Below are 18,863 nucleotides of genomic sequence, written 5' to 3'. Positions count from 1 at the left end.
TGTTGTCAGAGATGTAGCGAAACTTCGAATGGAGATCCAAAGAATCTGAAGATCTTTCTGCTGGGAAACAACTCTTGAAGTTCAATTTGGGCACAGTACATCAGGAGATGGCAGGGAAAAAGAAAATGGGATCAGTTAAAAGATCAGAACATGTAAAAGTCTCTTCTATAACCCTTACAGCAGGCAAACCTTAAACCACACTGCACCTCTCTGATCTGAGGCTGTGATGGCACGCTGTGTTTACTGGGAAGCAAGGCACGGCGTGTGACCTTCGGCATGGATTTGACCTTCTTGCTGAAATATTTGATTTCACGCAGGAGGAAGAGGGTCCTTCAGTGTGACCAACATGGTGGCCCACTATATACCATGCTGGTGTGTCAGACAGTTGGGAGCCGTAAAGGAACTCAGTACCTCTAGGAATGCGGCTCCATTTGCCAGACCTATTATGAACACCATGATGGGAAACCTCTTAATAAACAAAGAGCTGTCAAATAAAATAGTAGAAGTATCTGATCTTGACCTCCAGTAACCCTCTAAAATGCTATTATGGGGTTAGGGTTACACCATTAATGTCTAATTCCTCTTAAATTCTTTTCAAATGTGTGTTGCAGCCATAAACAATCAATTCAATGTGACAGAAAAGCTCCTACTACTAAAAAAGAATGAAGTGGAAGCGAAACACTTTTTAAACGAATATAAATCTGAAAACTATGCTCCATCCATCCATCCTTCCATCCATTTTTTTCCGCTTTATCTGGGGTTGGGTCGCGGGGGTAGCAGCTTCAGAAGGGAGGCCCAGACTTCCCTCTCCCCATCCACTTGTTCCAGCTCCTTTGGGGGAATCCTATGCTTTGTAAGCTATACTTTGAATTTAAATTCAGCTCAGTTTTACTAAGATCCCCTAAATAAAATCCGTTGCAGCAAACCACATTCAAAAGTCTTCTAATTAGACTCTACTTGGGGGTAATTTAATTTGTATATATTCATCTGTTCTCTGATGTTTGCTATAGAATATTAGGGATCAAATAGCATTTATGAAGACCAACGAACACAGCAGACAGGTCAGGCAGGAAGGGCAAAAGTTATGCTTAAAAAATTACAACCTAACCTTTGATTATCTAACATTTTTAAGCAATATCACAGCAGTCTTAACTAAACATGGTTGCATGCCAAAAATAAGCTGGACAAGGCTGTCAAGATGCCCAAGTTAGCTGTGGAGAAGCAGCAGAAATCCACAGCTCAAGTGGGAACATCTGTTGACAGCATGAACCTTGCGCTCTGTAAATCTGGTTGGAGTTGGAGCTAAAAACCTGTTAGAGGCTTTAAAAGACGTGCGACTGGGTGAAAGATTCATTTACACAAGAGCAGCAACAAAATTTGAAAACGTTGAAGCAGTATGAATTCTTTATCAAGGCACTGTAAGTGAAAGCCAATTAGGACTTATGATACAGTTTTTTCCTTTTGTTTTTGAGCTATACATAAAAAGCGTTTTAAGTAGCTGTTGTGAACTTTGTGTTATTTGTGAGATTAATCAATCCACGTTTAGCTAAAGCTAAAGGGAAACAAAAGCTTCAAAAGTATAAATAAATGGTTTTGCATCTCTTGCTTTGGATGCAGAATAAAAGAAATGTGTTGCTGTCCTTTTTATCTCTGCTTTGCGCTGCTGTCTGATCCCTTTTCCCACATGAACATTTGTCTGTTGATTCAACTGCAAGCATCTCAGAGGTCCTACAAAGCTTTGACGTCACAAAAGCAACAATTTTTGGGTTGTTATTTCATCTTTCAAACAGCTCACATACTTTTTGAAATCTTCAAAAATGACTAAAAGTTAGTTTGTGCATTATTACCTCTAATAATTTGTGTGCTTTTTTTAAAGAATATGTACAACTAAAAGATTTTTTGTTGTTGTTTGACTTTCTCCTTGACTTTTCCCTTGCACTTTAATACTTGATTGCTTGGCAAAAAATACCCCCTCCAGAGGTAAAAGCAAAGTTTTTTCGACATTTATAAAATTGCACCCTCTCCCTGGAGCACTTAAGCTAAGATCTTTGTCAGTACAAGCTGCCTCCTTTAGGACATTAAGTCGTATTTTATGATGAAACAGACCAATGCTGTAAACTGTCCAGCTTGTGTGCCAAACACCAGAAATCTCACAGATGAGCATTGGAAGGTATGGCTCTTAGAAATAAAGTTAAATTGGAACATAGAGAGTGCCTTTCTTCTCCATTAGCACTCAGATTAATCCACTCATTTGTTCTCTGCAAATTTATGAAGTGCTGGTGCTATAATAGGGAGTTTTATGTTGAATATTTCATTGCATTAATTATTTTGAGATGGCGTTTTAGCCAGTGGAAGTCCATTTGTTTCTCCCTGATTTGAATGGATAATGAAGAGCAAAGCACTGAAATTTCTTGAAAACTACGCTATAGGTTTTTGTGGAATCTAGGTTTTGGAAGTTAAGTATAATTAATTTATAATGCCAAATTTGACACTATTGGTGTGAGAAAGGTGTTTTTCCCATCCCTTTCCACCTCCAGATGAAGTTCTAGATGCCAGAGACTAATTTTAACACAAAAGACCAACATATATTTTGTGTCTGGAAGCTATAGAGTGATGATGTTGCCATTGTTTTGGTCAACAGTGGGCCCTTATCTTTCCTTGTCAGTCAAACCATTGTTAAAGAGAGGAGACCCTGCAAATGCAAAATGGCACAAGTGATGGATTACGCTTTCATTTGACAGCCTTTTCATCTGTTGAAAGGGGGTGCGTATGTGTGTGTGGTGCTGACGGAAAGGAGTGTTCTCATGCCTGTTATGTATCAGTTTTAGGGTATTTTTGATGTGCATCTTTCTGGTTTTTAGTAGAGTTAGAAGAGAACATCTAGTGTTGACTTAGCCAAGACCTACATCTCTCACTCTATAGGTTGTACTTTACATACATTACATTTTACATTACATCTTTCCTATTTACAACAAATAGGAAAACCTTCTTGTCTCTTTATACGCAAGCAAAAGTAGACTTTAATACTCAGTACCATGAAAAAGAATTGGCCCCTTTTATAATTTAAAAAAAATATTTTTTACACATTTTAAATGCCAATTAGATGTCAAACAAACCATAAAATCATAAAAAGATCACCGTAGTAAATACAAAAAGCAATTTTCAGCTGCACCAACCTGGCCTTATATAAAAATATAATAGCACACTCATTTGGGTTCAGTTTCTATACTCATATCCAGTCCTCACACTATTGGTTGATGTTTGCAGAGCAGCCAATCTAGAAGTGCAATTTATTTTCATTGGCACTGAAGATAGATAGGTAGGTAGATATGTTTTTCCTTTGAACTATTAAAATATGCAGTTAGGAGTGGTTTTTTGGGGGGTGGGGTTATCAAGCACTGTCGCATTATAGCTATTCGTGGGTGGTTGTAGTGTATAACCCCCTTATATACAAAGGATGCACTGCATTACAATTTGTAAGGGATTACAAAGCCATGTTTAAGGCTTTGAGTAAAATTAACCTTAGTGAGACATATTAAAAACTGGGTAAATGTGGAAGAGTGCACCTATCAAAATAACTCCAAGAGCTCATTGACTGATCCAGAACACTGCAGGTTTCTCTTGCTTCACCTAATGGAAGGATTCATGTTCCAACAAAAACAGCCAAACTGCATCGATGGGAGAGTTTCAAGGCTAAAACAAAGAACACAAAGATCCCTTTAATGATCTTATCTCCAAGAATTTGGAAAAAATATTGTATAAAACAAATATGAACTTTTTGGAAACTGTGATTCCCATCACATCTGGTGGAATACTAGCTCATTTCAGATGAAGAGATAAAGTGGTAACCTGAGGAACTGGAGTTGCTTCAAGGCTACAATAATTTCATGTGATTGATTGATTGTGAACTCTACTCTCTAGCAAAAGTACCTGAAAGAGAATGTCTGGCCATTGGTTTGTGACTTTTAAGCTCAACTGGCCTTGGGCTAATGATCTAATGTGCACCAGTAAGTCTTCCCCTAAGTTGCTCAAAAAACTCAAAACAAAGGTTTTGGAATGATCTAGTTAAAGTCCAGACGTCTATCTGATTTATATTGAGTGACATAACCTTAAACATACTGCTCATGTTCAAAAACAAATGTGATTAAATTAAAACACTTCTACAAATAAGAGTTATCCAACATTACTCCCCTGGGATGTAAAACGTATTGCCAGTTATCTCAAACAGGAGTTGTTGCTGCCAAGGGCTGAACAAGTTATTAGATCTAGGGGATTGTTATATTTTCCTTTGGGCCAAGTTGGCTTGGAAAGCTATTTTTCCTTTAATAAGTGAAATCCTCATTTGAAATCTGCATTTTGTATTTACTCAGCCCTTTCTATTCAATAAGTGTATTGGACCAAAAGAAAATTATTACTAAAATGTTTTATTTCAAATCTGCTGTTTGAAATCCTATAAAATGATGAACCATGCAGAACCATTGGTACATATTGACACATACACCCACAAAACCTTTGAGTGCACAAGAAAAGTAATTGACACTTTTCCCTTTATCCAGTGAAGCTACTTATTTTCCTGAGTGCCACTGTAACACCTTTTTCTTCCTTTCACCTGGAACAGAAATGGATTGAGGAAAAGCATCTGGAAGCTTGTCCTGTCAGAGACAAAGTGTAGCCTCCCCTGGTTATGAGAGACTGCTCTGTGGGGCTTTTATGAGAAAACTCAGAAAGCTTTTTAGATTTGTCATCGTCATTCTCATACATGTTATACCTGCTCCATCAGGGGGACTGAAGGTACACTTTTCATACACCACGTATCTTCAGTGCTTGTTTTGATTATCATTGTATTTCAGTATTTTATTTTGAAAGGAATATGAGCTTTATGTAATTTAAACCCAACACTCAATTACTATTTGCTTGAAGTCTCATAACATGTATGTAGATTAAAATGTCAGGAACTAATGTCACTCACTTGTGCATACAGACAAAGAATACAAAAGACATGTTACTTTTTGTAGTCTCTTCAAAAATAAATAAATTAATCAGATTAATTATCTAAAGCACTCCACACAAAATTAATGCAAGGATGGGAAGTAAAAATGTGTCATAGAATGGTGAAAACACGAGTAGTTCTTCTAAATCCATTGTTCAGAGTTTAGATTTCTGGTGATACTGAAGAATTGGATACTGATCAGTGTTTTATATGACATTTATAGGTGTTATGATACAAGATCTCATTATATTGAAATGCAACATTATTTCTTGTCAAAATGAGGTTTGTATTGCTAAGAGCAATCTAGTTATCAGAATCTGACTTAGTGTGATGAAGCAAGAGCATACTACTATGATTGGTTGCCATGTTTTGCTAAAAAATTTGGTTAATAGACTTGTTTTTAGGCTGGCTGGCAACACGCTAGTGTAATAGCCCTAAAAAAGCTCAGTTCGGTTAAGTTATCTGAGAGAATTTGGTGTTCTGTGTTGAAATAAGAAACAGCAAAAGAGAGTGAAAGACGAGATATAAAAACAACTAACAACTGCTCTACCAACAAATTAATGTTCTTTAATGGAGAGAAATATGGTTTTAAATATAAGTATTCAAATTTGGCTGTATGAAAACTAAAAGCTTAAAGTTGTTGTGTTGTCAGACCAGCATATTTTTTAAATAGATGTTAGAAATATATTAATTTGATTCATTCTCTCGTGCAATTGAATAAAAAGGGCATAAAAGTAATAAAAAATCCAGGAAGACTTTGAGCTTTTTTTTTTTTTACCAGCTTGATTTGTTGACGTTACGGTTGCTAGGTGACAGAACGTACACAGCAGTAATGGCGGGAATAAAAGTGAAGGCCAGAGCGTCCAGTTTCATAGCTGCTTATCTTCCGGTCTTCATGGTAAACCAAGAACTCAACCAGACACTGAATTTGGAAACACCCAGTGACTTAAGTGTACTTTTACCCCTCCTTCTGGTATAAACATTTCTACATTCTAGTAACATAAAATGTAAATTATTTACTTTGCATAATAAACCCATTCCAACAAATGCTTTAGGCATTTAATAGACGAAATGATATATGTAGTACTTATATGTAGAGGAAATATTCTCTAGAAACAGACCTTTATATCTAGAGATGGAGTTTTTTCTCTGACAATAGCCATAGAAACAGGAGGCATTGTAGAAAGGCCTTGCATCTTTGCGTTTCTGTTGACTACAGCCTGTGAAATGTAACACTACTGAACAGCTGCTCGGAGCATACCACATTGTTGCTCTGCCTTTTTCGCCTGCTTCTGAGAATGAAATGGGCTGCTTTGGCTAGAACTCTCATTCCTCCTACACAGAAGGTGAGACATCATGAGATATCCTAGTCTTGTAACCTTTTAACATACTTGAAGGAGTCTGATGAATGGGATTTTTGTGTGTCTGCCAGCACAGAGATATCTTTTTGAAAAATGCTCTTGACTGTAATCTCAGCGGGATGATCATTGATCAAGAAGACAAATAGTGGACTGAAAATTAAACCGGTGGGAGTCATACACAAGTGGGGAGAGGAGTATGAGGAAGTGGATGACATTAAAGGTCACCAGCTAAAGTATATCTGAATACGTGGAGGGTATTTCCATATCGATTGTCAGCTTCCCCTTGAACTTGGAGAGATGTATTGAGCTCCTTTTCTTGCTTGCAGGTCCTGACCTTGTAATATAGCTTTGAGCGTCTTGTTACTAAAGCAGTCAGTTTTACTCCCAAAGAGCATTGTGCAAAATTTGGCCATTCCATTTGAAGACATATGTCACTTGGGCTCATTATTGCCTCCCACAAACATTACCGCCTTCCATATTCCATATTTCACCTCAAAGCAACTTCTCTGAGCCACCTGCTTCTTTACTTCCTCTGTCACCCCAAAACCCACCACAACATGGTATCACTTAGTTTAGTTCGCAAAGGAAAAAAAAAACTCGTAGGGTGTCCCGCCACCCACCCCCTCGAGGGCAGGAAGGGGGCAAGATATTGTAAAGTGCTTCGATGTTGCTTCATTTCCCCATTTTAATTGGGCTATCTAAATGCATCCTCGGTTTGTCAATACCCGCCGGGTTCCCAGATAAAAATGATTTGTCCCTTGCATTCGGCGGCATGCTCGGCTGTTCCCCTTCGAGAGCGTGCCCTGCCAGTTGACAGCAACAGAGTGTAATGGAGAGCGCTCATTGTTTTTGATTTTCAATGAGAACCAGGAATAGAGGTCCCTTCCTCTATCCCTTCAACCTATGTTGTTGTGGCCTCTTTTTTTCTCTTCTCATGCTGCCTGTAACCATACGTCCATATAGACATTGCAGGAACGTCTAGAAAGCAAGGTACTGGGGCTTCAAAGGACAATTAATAAACTAATTCCGAATAATCTATATAAATTTCAATGACCTAAATCAAAGTCTCTAGAAATGTGAGCAAAGAACAGCCCAAAAATCCAGACAAAGGTAGCTAAAAAAATAACTACATTTGGAGCACATAGTATAATGGCTACCACCCCAAAAAAGTAACTAAAGCTAAGTATCCGGATCCAAATTGAGTTAATAAATTTGTGAATTATCTCATGAGGAGGAGACTTTGAGATAGTACCTGTACAGATTGTAGATCATTGTCCATATTTGGTAGTGAATATCTAGTTTTAAAGATTTACCTCTTTATGCTTCAGAAATTGCCTTTTGAAATTATTTTTACTTTCAAGGATTTTGGCTCTGAAATATGGCCTTTGGGCTTTATATTTGCTACCTCCACATATGTTGATACATACAGCATCTTTACAGGCCAGTACGCATGCCTGCTCCCACTGAAGGTCAGAACCATTAAATCACTATCTTATCTGTGTTTTTATGTGCTCTTTTTTTCCCATGTCCTTTGTATTTTTTATGCCTCCTGTCGCTTTGTACCATCACCTTCCCCCTCAATGCAGGAGCCAGTGTTATCTGCAGACAGTCCTGGGAAGAAAAAACAAATCACAGCCATAATCGTGTCCTTGACAAATGTTGAGCAAAAGTACAATGTTCAAAAGCTTTTTTTCCCATTGCGAAAGAATTCAGTTTTGCATTCTTGTAGACCATTTTATATTCAACTAGCTCCTCTATGCAGATTCTACATGTTTTAATGTGAATTAATGAATTCTAATTTGGTGCCTTGCATCAAGAAAATTACATATGATTAGACATAATTAGATATTTACTCATGCTTGCTGCTTTGCCTGAACTAGCCCACTAACCCATCTCATTCTGCATCTCAGAGTGAGGTTAAATGTTACACTAACAAACTGCAAATATGCCCAACTCATATTTGTAAGCAACAGTGTGGTCTGTGCATTCTATATAAATCCCCCCCAGTTTCAGCCTGGAAGCAAATTAGCCAACAAAACCAGTGGCAGTAGCCAACCCTGAGTACATTGCAAATTGCCTGGGAATGTTAAACTAACAGGTGCTGCCCAGCTGTGCTTCTGGACATGATGACATAGTGCTAGTCTAAAGAGCCCATCAGCAGCAGCACACTGACTTTCACAGCTCAGTGTTTATGACACGGGTCAGCATTTTTTCACTGGCGTGCAGCCAGTATTGTGTTTGACAACGTCCCCTGGTGAATGAGGAAGTTATGCACAACTGTTTGCATTCCTTTTAAAAGATTAACAGAATTGGATTACTTTAGATAATGCAGCAGATTTATAGCTACAGCGACTTGCAGAGGAATTCATGCTGTTTGAACAAACTTCAGTGTATTCAGTCCAAGCCAACTTTTTATAAAGCACTACAGCCACAGTGGAGCCACAGTACTGTATAGAAAGGTAAGCACAAAAAAGAGAAAAGAATAAAAGAATGCATTAAAAGATATAAAGCAGATATGTATTTACAATAGTTAGAACTCAATAAAACAAAGTGTAAAAGGCTGCAGTAGCACAGAGAAGTAACTTGGAACTATTTAGAAATTTAGAAGTAAATAAAAGAATTTTAAAACTTAGCCCAAAATGTGTTGGGAGTCGGGGAAGTGAGACTAAAATAGGGGAACTGTGAAGCCCAGATCTACAGGAGGGGACTCAGTGGTACCACCTAAAACCATCACCACTATCTTGTTCAAATTTACAAAATTCATTGCCATCCAGTCTTTTATCACATCATAACCCCTAAGTAGTTATGTGACGAAATACATAATTGTCTATTTTGAGTGGGACATAAATCTGACCGTCATCATAACAGTGTACGGAAACACCATAAAATCTCTAAAAACGATAGAAAATATAAATTTTCTTCCAATTCACTATTATTTAGTGCTTTATGTTAGTTTAATACACGCAATTAAAAATAAATATACAGAATTTTGTGGTTGTAATATAACCAAATGTGAAAAAGCTGAAGGGGAGCAGAAGGCTTAGTGCGACACTGCTTGACTTATAGATGATTATCAGTTCCAACAATGAAGCCGAGTTTATTTCTGCGGTGCGAGTGTCATTCATTCAGATCACTCCGTAAATCTCTGCTGAACTGGCAGCGAGAAACTTGTTTCCCTACCTCCAAGCTTAACCTTGTTAAGTGTTTCTGTAGACTTGTTATAGACAGGAAAATTGATAAAACCCAGGGCTAGTGTGATTCATCCCATCCTGCAGTAGCCTGAGTTTTTGGTAGGTTGATTCATGAATGCTTCAACCCTTGAGCCACACAACAAGCTTTGCACAACCTTACCAGAAAAAAATACATACTAAACTACTCTTCAATTGTTAAGTGGGGTTTGGTAGTAAAGAGAGGCTGGCTGCTTCAGTTTTGAAAGGTTGTCAACTTCCCTTAAGTCTGATGAAACAAGTGGGGGGATGGATGGTTGTTGTAGTGTTATAAATTGTCTGTCTTGGTAAAGTGGGGGGGTTTCCAACTCTATTCAAGCTCTTGAGAGAGGGGGGTGGGGCTCGATAGAAGCCTTTAAACTGCTTGAACTACCAAACGTCCCTTTGGGCAACAGTTTAAAACTTTCATTGAGGGTTACAACTCAAGAGCCATCTGTGTGCTTTTACATTGCACCCAAATGGGATTACACTCAAAATGAAATGGCTTATGTCGTGCATTTAATAAAATTTACCTCCCACTCCGAGGTTCAGTTTGTTCCGGCGATTTTCATTTCAGATTCATGTGACATTTGATTTGGCACAAACATTTTACACCCACAAATATACTACTTTTTCCCTCTCCTTATGGATGTGTGGGTGGACTCATTATCCTCCAGAAGATTCCCCTCAAACTCTTGCGAGCTTGTAATGAAATGAGATGTTTACAGGCTGTCCAGATTGGCTGTTCTTTCTCCTGCAGATAGTTATGGAGTAGATTTTGACAAGTTTCTGTTCACTGTGCATGGCTCATTTCACAAATTTATGTACTATTGTTGCAGCATGGGAAGCTGAAACATATTGTTTATTTTTACAGTTGAAATATAATTACGTTTTAATAAGGTAACCTAAGTTTCCATGAGATGCAGATTTGAATCATTATTTAGGACAGAAAACATCTTTCTTTTTTGGAGTTGCATTTACAGACATGCAGTGTCCAGAGCAGCCACGCTGGACTGCCTGATCTCCACCTTTTGCTGAACACTGCAAATCAGTAGGCTGAAAGAAGGTTTCTTCACTTTTCCCTCATTTATAAGAAAGACAAAGTCTGCTGTTTGGTAATGTCAGGCACATAAAATATATTACCCACACTATTATGAATAATAAACTGGTTTGGATGCTGTGCAGCTTAATGGAGTTCAGTTTTTTTTTTTTTTTTTTGCTTTAGGACAGTTATTGTGCATAGAAATGTTGACAAGGTATTGTTTTTACAATTGGAAACTGCTGATTAGCATCTCAAAAGCTCAAATAATACCTGAACTCCAATCCCAAATCCAAGAGGAGTTACAAAAGAGGCTGAATTGATGTAGAACAGGACCAAATGAACCGAGAGAGAAGGAGAAAATTCAAACCATCTCTTCCATCGATTATAAAATCCCCAATTCCAACGTATCTCTGTCCGACTTTCTAAGTGTCGGAAAGAGATTCTCTTTCATTTTAGCAAGAAAATGAAAATTCTTACCTGAACTTTGAGATTTCTAGAAGGCTATCAATGTTTCAGAAACCTTTATGTTCCACAACAAACAGGTGAAAAGCTCAGTTCAACCTTTTCATCATTTGATGAAATTCTTGCTCTCCCTCACTCTCACAGCCTTGATACATACATACATACATACATACATACATACATACATACATACATGTGGACAGAGAGGTCTGTTTAAAAAAAGCTTTGAGCATTGCACAAGCAAACTCATCAAATTTATTTTCAAAAGAAATACAGATATAAGTTTAGACATTGTGCTCAATTGTGGGTAGTTTTTTATTGCAGTTCTGCTTGAAGGTCCATTCAACCTTGAATAGGATTTTATTCCTAAACAAGAGAAATTAAAAAATCTGAATATATTCAACAAACCTGAAGGATTTTTATTTTATACTTTTATATTCATATCTTTTTTTAAATATCTTTTGTTGTGCTAATGTATTGAAATCAGTTCCATTTCACAGTCATTATGAATTGCAATAGTCAAGAGCAATGAAATTCTTAAACTGATATTTATTCACTACATCTTGTTTGCACCTGGTGATGTAGATGTGTTGTTTTATCATCAAGGCAACGCAATGTTATGCATTGCTTCATCTAAAAATATTTATCACAGTCCTGCTTGCAGTATCAGCAGTGTCACAGACTTATATAACAAACATCATTACGTGGAGGGTGAAACACAGTTGAAGCATCGCTGGATGAGTAACATCGCACCAAGTATTATTGGGGATAAATGAGCAAAACTCCCCCCGAGGTCCCGAGTCTCTGTGATCTATTAAGGCGCACTCGTCTCGGATGGTAGTTTTGGCGGGGGGAGAGAATTGTTGTGCTGACATCCTCTCTTGGTGCAATCCCTTGTCCTTGTAGGACGGGAAAGAAAAACGGCACCAGGGGCTGACTTGGCTGTTCCTCTGAGCTCCGTCATAAATCCGACTGAACATTTCTGAACATCTGTTGTGGATGATTAGCTCCATGGCTAGCGGAGTTTGACCAAAGGGAATGGGGAAACTGTGTGTTTGTGAAAATTATGCATGTGTGTACTCGAAGCCTTGCAGATTTAAGAATGGGGATTTTGCATATTTATCCTCCCGTAACATTATTTTTTCCTCCCTTCTTATGATAAAGAAAGAAGGGCGAATTATTTTCGAAGCTGTTTTATTATCCAACAAACATGTAAGTGGACATATATTATCAGAGTCTCCTGGGGATGTTTGTATATTTCAAGGTTATGCTTTGTTAGTCCTCTAAGTTTTAGCAGCTTATCGAATTGGAAATGCGTCCTGGAATTCCATTTAAAACAGCCAGTGGGAATTATTTATGGTTTATTAACCTGCAAGAGCAAACCCACCTTGAAAGTTAAAGAAAAATGATATTCAACCCAATAACTATTTTAAAATGACTACTATTTTATATGTATACCAAAGTCTGAATCAAAACTAATGGATAGGTTACACTGAAAAACAAAATGTCTAATTTTCAAATGTACTTTTCACCTCATCAAATACATTGTTTTAGACAAAGATGGCAACAGTAAAATCAAAGCCATCAAGTCCATCAATGACTGATCCAGGAGGTCATAGATTAGCACTGTACAATATCTAAAGTAATGGAATATTCAAGTACTTCAGCCAACATCCATCTTCTTAATTAAACAATAAGAAAGAGACTGAATTCTCCATGGGAGAATACTGAGTTAAAAAACAAGACAGAAAGACCCAACTCCTATTTATCCCCCAATAAAACATCTTGATGATCCACAAGACTTTGGGGAAAAATATTAAAACTGTAGATGTTTTTGGAAGATATGTATTCTTATTATATTACATATGGTGTAAAACATAATACCAACTTGTATATTTTCTATCAGAGAGTGCTGAAGGAGAATGTCTGTCCATCTGTTTGTGATGTACTTGGGTTATGCAGCAGGACATTAAAGGTTTTCTAGTGGTCTAGTCAAAGTCTGAATTTAAATGTGATTGAGATGCTCTCTTATGACTTAAAGGCTATTTAGACCTGGAGCCCCTCCAAGGTGAATTAAGTCTCTCAGTCCATTATCGCACTTGCACTTGATGCACTTGATTAGATTTAGGGGTAATTACTTTTTAAAATAGAGCAAGGATGGTCTGGATAGTTTTTCCCTTAATAAAAGAAATCATCATTTGAAAATGTTTTTCATATTTATTTCGATTATCTATGTCAGTTTTTTTTTTTTATCAAGTGTGATTTTTAAAAAAAAAATAGCGAAAACAAAACAATATGGATTGGAATTACAAATTGCAGAGTTTTGTTTAAGATCAACCGTGAGTTTATGATTAACCTCTGTTCATCATTAAACTCTGTTTCTAAGGCGAACAATAGATAATGGAGTCTCTAAGATACACATAAGAACATGTGCTCTTCCAGACTTTTTTTTTCTCTACATTCAGGTGTAGCTCAGCTTTGCATCCCATTGGTCAGTCCTTAGAAAAGGTAAGCCCCTCTTGCAGCCTCCTCCCTCCTAATGCCTGAAATCTGACACTGGTGACATCACACGGGTGGGTTTGGCTTGTCCTGGGCAGTCCCTGAACGCCCAGCTCAGTGTGTGAACAAGCTTTGACTCTGAAGGATCTCTCCTTGCAGCCACAGCTGGAAACCTATTGCCGGGGAAGCCGAGGAGCTGAGTTCCTCCGGTCTAATGAAAATGCTGTGAACGGAATAACTGAGGAGGAACTGGGGACTACTTTCTCTCTCTTTCTTTGTTTTTCTAAAGACATCACTCAGGGATAATCTTTTTCTTTTTGTGGATACTGCTGGAGTTTCTTTTGCTGGATTTGGATTCCGACTTTCCTTCGCTCTCTTGCTGGAATAAGTTCCTCAGAATAAGGAGGAATGAAAAGGATTTTTTAATAAGTGGACGTACTGGACATGCATGGGTGAGTTGGGAGTTTTCAGCATTTTGAGATGAAGTTTTTGCACTTGGAGATAAATGAGGCACAGGTGCATTTTGTGAAACATGCTGACCTCTTTGTGGTGGATTGAACTTTATCCTCAAGAAATCCCTAACATGCCGTTCACAGATTGCCTTTTTTATGATAAAAGTAGCAAAATAAGTTGATGTGTTCCACTTGAGTGGTCAGGTATTTTCTTACCGCTCTTTTGTCTCCTTTACTTTTTGTCCCTGCTCATTCTTGCTTGTGAAGCCAAAACAATAGTTTAACCTCGTCTTGGCTTAGCTCTATTGGCTGGTTCTCTGGCAAATTGCCCTGTCTGGTGCGAGCCCTCCCCTATGTATTCAGAGGACTTTGAATAGGAGGGCCATAGACCGTCCCCTAGCTACCACTGCTAAAGGTGAGACACCCTGCCATTTCCACCGCATTACGCCCTGCACTCTGAGGTCAAAGAACCTGTTTTTCCAGTTGCCTTTACCTCCATGGGCAATCTTTGGGGGTAACATTTCAGCGACACAAATTCCAGTGAGGTGGAGACACTGAAAAGCTTTGAAATCCCAGATAATTGTAGAGGAGAACTTTTGGAAGTCATAAATTATGACTTTGTCTCGACTAACTATATCCTGTAATGAATGTTTGTGTGATTTACAGGTTTATTTTCTATCATTGTTGGCACTTTTTGAAAAACTTTACTTGTTCACAAGTAATTTGCCAATTGTTGCACAGGAATACTGTTGCTCAACACAAGCCCTGGATATCTGTGAGAAAATACCCTTTTTGTGTCTTGCCCTTTCCCACAAAAGCTGCCTCAAGCTTTCCAAAAACACAATTCTGACATGTTTTCTGTTTTGTTTGGCCTTTAAGAGACATATTCTTCCCTGTAGGTCGGTTGTTCTGCAATAAGAACCTTTTTCTTCGATCTTGTGAGACTGTTTTTTGGTTATTGTTCTCTTTTAGTTAAAGATTCAACAGAGCAACCCTTTCTCACCCCTCGTTTGTTTAAACACAGAGTGGCATAAACCCCCTGAAAACCTAGTTTGAAACTCAAGATGGTTGAAATGTCTGTTCAGCTGCTGGGCAGCAAAAACGAACATGGCTAAAAGCTGTCCGCTGTGACCATTTGTGCAAACGGAGCCAATCCGAGTCTGCATGTTATGACCTGAAGTGTGTCTTCCTTCAGCTCAACCATGCCGTCCGCTGAACCATCATTCCAGTTCCAGACAGGGCCTTGGCCACTTTTCAGTAGTCAGGTTCCCGTCAAATATGTGATTTGGATTGAAATTCAGGAAGCACTTTGGATTAAACGACTAAATGTGCAGCACATTCACACACCCTGACTTTTAGTCATGTTACAACCATAAACCTCTGTAGTGTACTGGCATTTTATGTGATAGACGAACACAAAAAAATGTAAGTAATGAAAACAAATTTTTAGTCATAAACCTTGCCATTTAATCTGGTATCAACTTTCACAATGCCATTTCAGCAAATGAACTGATATAAATCCTTTCATTGTACCTCTGGCTGTATATTTAGGATTGTTTTCATGATAAAACTCCTCCATGTTTCACAGTTATGATGTGCAATGTTAGTTTTCTTCTCATCCTTCAGTCTCTTGTCTGAAGACAAGCATTCCCGTACCCTGACTCCCTAAACACCATGCTGTTCTCAGTTTAGGTGGTATATTTTGCAGTTGGAATGTATTTTGTTCCCGTTTTCAGATGAGCTACTGGAGATGTTAAAACCTTGGGATTTGTTTTGTCTTTGACTTGTCTGCTGTGTTCGTTGGTCTTCATCATGCTGTTTGTTCACAGATGGCCTTCACAGAGGACTTAACTCACTAATAGCAAATGTTGTTTTTTTTATTTAGGCATGTAAAGAAGGCAGAGTACAAAAGCATTATTTAAAAATGCATAATTTTTCTCCCACCTCACAAGCATAACAAGTGTTTTTATGCTGCATAAAGTCCCAGTAAAATACAACAACATTGTCTCTGAAAAGTTTATCCTAAAAGGAACAGTCAGTCAGTCAACTGCCTTACACTTACTTTTCAAAAGTATTTATTGGTCCGAGCATATAGATATTTCCAAAGAACTTGATTTCTTCAGTGAGCTGGATGATGTGTAATGGGCCATTGACGCATAATGAATCTTCTCAGTAACTCCCTTTCGAGTCTGAACATGCAAGATGCTCACGATCATAGATCATTGCCAGTGGCGGCGACTCTGTCAGTTATCCATGACACATGCTGTAAGTAAAAACCTGCTTGCTTTTATTGAATTATTAAAGCTCAGCTTTGATGCAGATTTCGAGGTGTCAACTTTAAAATGTCAGCAGTGGGTGTTTTTTTTTTTTTTTCATTCATGTGTCAGAGATTGTTCCTCGATGCTGACAGGGTCATGGGTTGTTGTTTCATGATGACAACGCCTAATTGTCAATCCAGCGTTGGGTACCAAATAACATGTTTACACAGCTCTACTTTTGCAAGACTGTCGTATACACGAGCATAATGTGTGTTGTCAATCAGCGGCCACCGACGTGTGATGTGTCGGTGGTTGCTGAAAGTCACTTTCTGGTTTCAGTTGTGACACTTCTTTCTTTCTTCCGGCCTTTCATTCATTTCGACAGGTGCTGACGGGAAGGTTTAGAAAAAAAAGGCCATCTTTACCACTGCAGTCATTGATGTTTTGACAAGACTTCTTTTCTCAGCTGCCCCTAGCATTGAGCTCATTTGAAAGAACTAGGTCTGCACCTCTTCTTTGACTTCTGGATAAGTTTGATAAACACTGTATTAGGGTTTTGATGAAAGATCAGATCTAAGTTAGAAAACATGTTTATTTTAGGTAAAGTGGTGTTATTTTTGTTGCTTATGAGCAGAGGAGCTTTAGCTCAATGTCTCTTTAAAGCGACTTCACGTCTTTTTTCTATGCCTTGTGTTTTGCATTATATATTGTGTGTTTTGTTCCAATTGCATCCTTTGTGGCCAGTGTTTTTTGGGGTTTTTTTGCTCGTGGACTTGCACATTTCATTTAAACCGTAACTCTGAGTTTCCCAAAGGGGGAAAACAAACGCACTTTGTCAGTCAGGACATTTCCCTCTTTGCAGAAAACACATTTAAATTCCACATCATCCAATTATACCTCCATGTTGATTGAAATGCCTCTATTTCCAAGGGCAGCTGAATTTGTTTGGATACGCTTCATATGTGATAAGTCTGGACTTGTGTTTCTTTATATATGACCTGTGCCTTGGTGCCAACTGGGAATATATTGGCTATGAAAAAAGGATGTTGCTGTAAATTATTCTATTCTGTGAAAACTGAAATGATAAATCTCTTTCTTTGTTTCTGGGTACCTTTTTGAATAACTTTTAATAAAATAATATTAATTATCTTTTAAAGAGAAACTTTATTATAAAGTAATAATAAATGTCTGAGTTCAGTATCTTGGAGATCTAGCAAACTGGCATCCTATAAAGTTACTTCAAAGCGTTGTTGAAAGCTTCCAATAATGTAATACAGCGTTGAACAACCAGTTGTGACAAAAACTGTAGCTTGAAACAATAACTAGTGTGATACTATTAGTATTCAGATTAAAGGGATTACTGCACCAGTTCTGACCAGCTTTTTTATCTTGATGTTCACAGGCAGCAGAATAGCTTATATTATGCAACTGTAGTGCAAGTGACACTTTCCTCCATATAATCTGTCCACTGTTTACTTCCAAGAGCTTGAATGCACTACAGTGGACCCCCACCTGTTAGCAGTTTAGTATTCGCACATTTTTCTGTGGAACATGATTCCAAATTATTTGCAGAAAAATAGGCAGTTCTCGCAAATACTTGAGAGTGCATCTCAAGTATTTGCGGATTTTAGCTATTCACAAGTAACTGTCATCCCTAACCCGGGGGTTCGCTGTGCTGCTGTGTTATAGTTAAAATATTGTTTCAGTAACCCCTTCAAACCCTCAGAGTAACATCAAGCTAAAGCTGCATATGAACTGGATGGGAGAAAAGTTAAGATAATGATACACAAACAGACTTCAGCTTAAACTGCACTCAGAGATTCTCTCCTTTATTTGGGTCTGATGCAGAAAAAATTAAGTTGCAGCTAAAGCTAAAGAGCTAATGCATGAAGGAGGAATATTTAGTGATCGGTTATTGATTTAATGCAATCAGCATTTTGTTCTGACAAAAGAAACATAAAATATAAATAAGCAATGTTAAACATTTTCTTACCTACTAAACTTTTCCTTAAGCATTTAGGTTAAGTTTAATGTTCCACTTGTATAAAAATCATAGGGTGAAAGTGTTTTAACAGGCTGTGTTACAAATACGCAACATCACATGTATTCAACATGTCCCTGTCAAAAATGTTCTTATAACCATCAAACTGTCCTTGTAACTATGTAGTGTATTGCTTCAGAGTGTGATGATATTTACCCTTTAATGATTAAACACTGTGAATTTGGTTGATTCAGGCTTACTTTCATTGAGAATTTAAGCTTGCAGCTTTGCTTTGTGGCGCATGATGGGTAACTGTAATGCTTAGCAGCAGTGAAACAAATACAACTGAAGCTTTGCTGGATTTATTCATAGATCTGTACTCAAAAGTATAATCAAGTATCTGATATATCTCACCACTTTCACCAGCACCCTTGTTTGCTCAGACTCCCAATTTAAAAAAAAAATGCCATGCTTAAACCTGACATTCCACTTCATTACTTCACCAGCCCTCCTGTCCCTTCCTTTATCAGCCCACACATGTCACTTCTAATGGAATAATAAGCCTTCAAACTCATTCCTAGGCTTGCATCTGAGCATGTAGCTTTTGTATTC

General features: G+C 37.8%; 1 protein-coding gene across 19 annotated transcripts in view; it reads left to right on the top strand.

Moving 5' to 3' along the window:
* ptprf (protein tyrosine phosphatase, receptor type F) overlaps positions 1-18,863 on the top strand; it is a 240,375-nt gene that overhangs the window by 50,306 nt on the left and 171,206 nt on the right. For 15 of the 19 annotated variants that reach the window (XM_023335663.1, XM_023335660.1, XM_023335665.1 and 12 more), the window contains exon 1: positions 13,676-14,012. The exons of the other annotated variants lie outside the window; for them this stretch is intronic. The gene's annotated coding sequence lies outside the window, so the exon portion shown is untranslated. Of the gene's footprint in view, positions 1-13,675; positions 14,013-18,863 lie in introns of those variants that run through there. 19 annotated transcript variants of the gene reach the window in all.

Source organism: Xiphophorus maculatus, chromosome 6, assembly GCF_002775205.1.
Source record: "Xiphophorus maculatus strain JP 163 A chromosome 6, X_maculatus-5.0-male, whole genome shotgun sequence".
Taxonomy (NCBI): domain Eukaryota; kingdom Metazoa; phylum Chordata; class Actinopteri; order Cyprinodontiformes; family Poeciliidae; genus Xiphophorus; species Xiphophorus maculatus.
The sequence above is the reverse complement of the archived record's forward strand: the minus strand, read 5'-3'. Positions and strand labels throughout refer to the sequence as shown.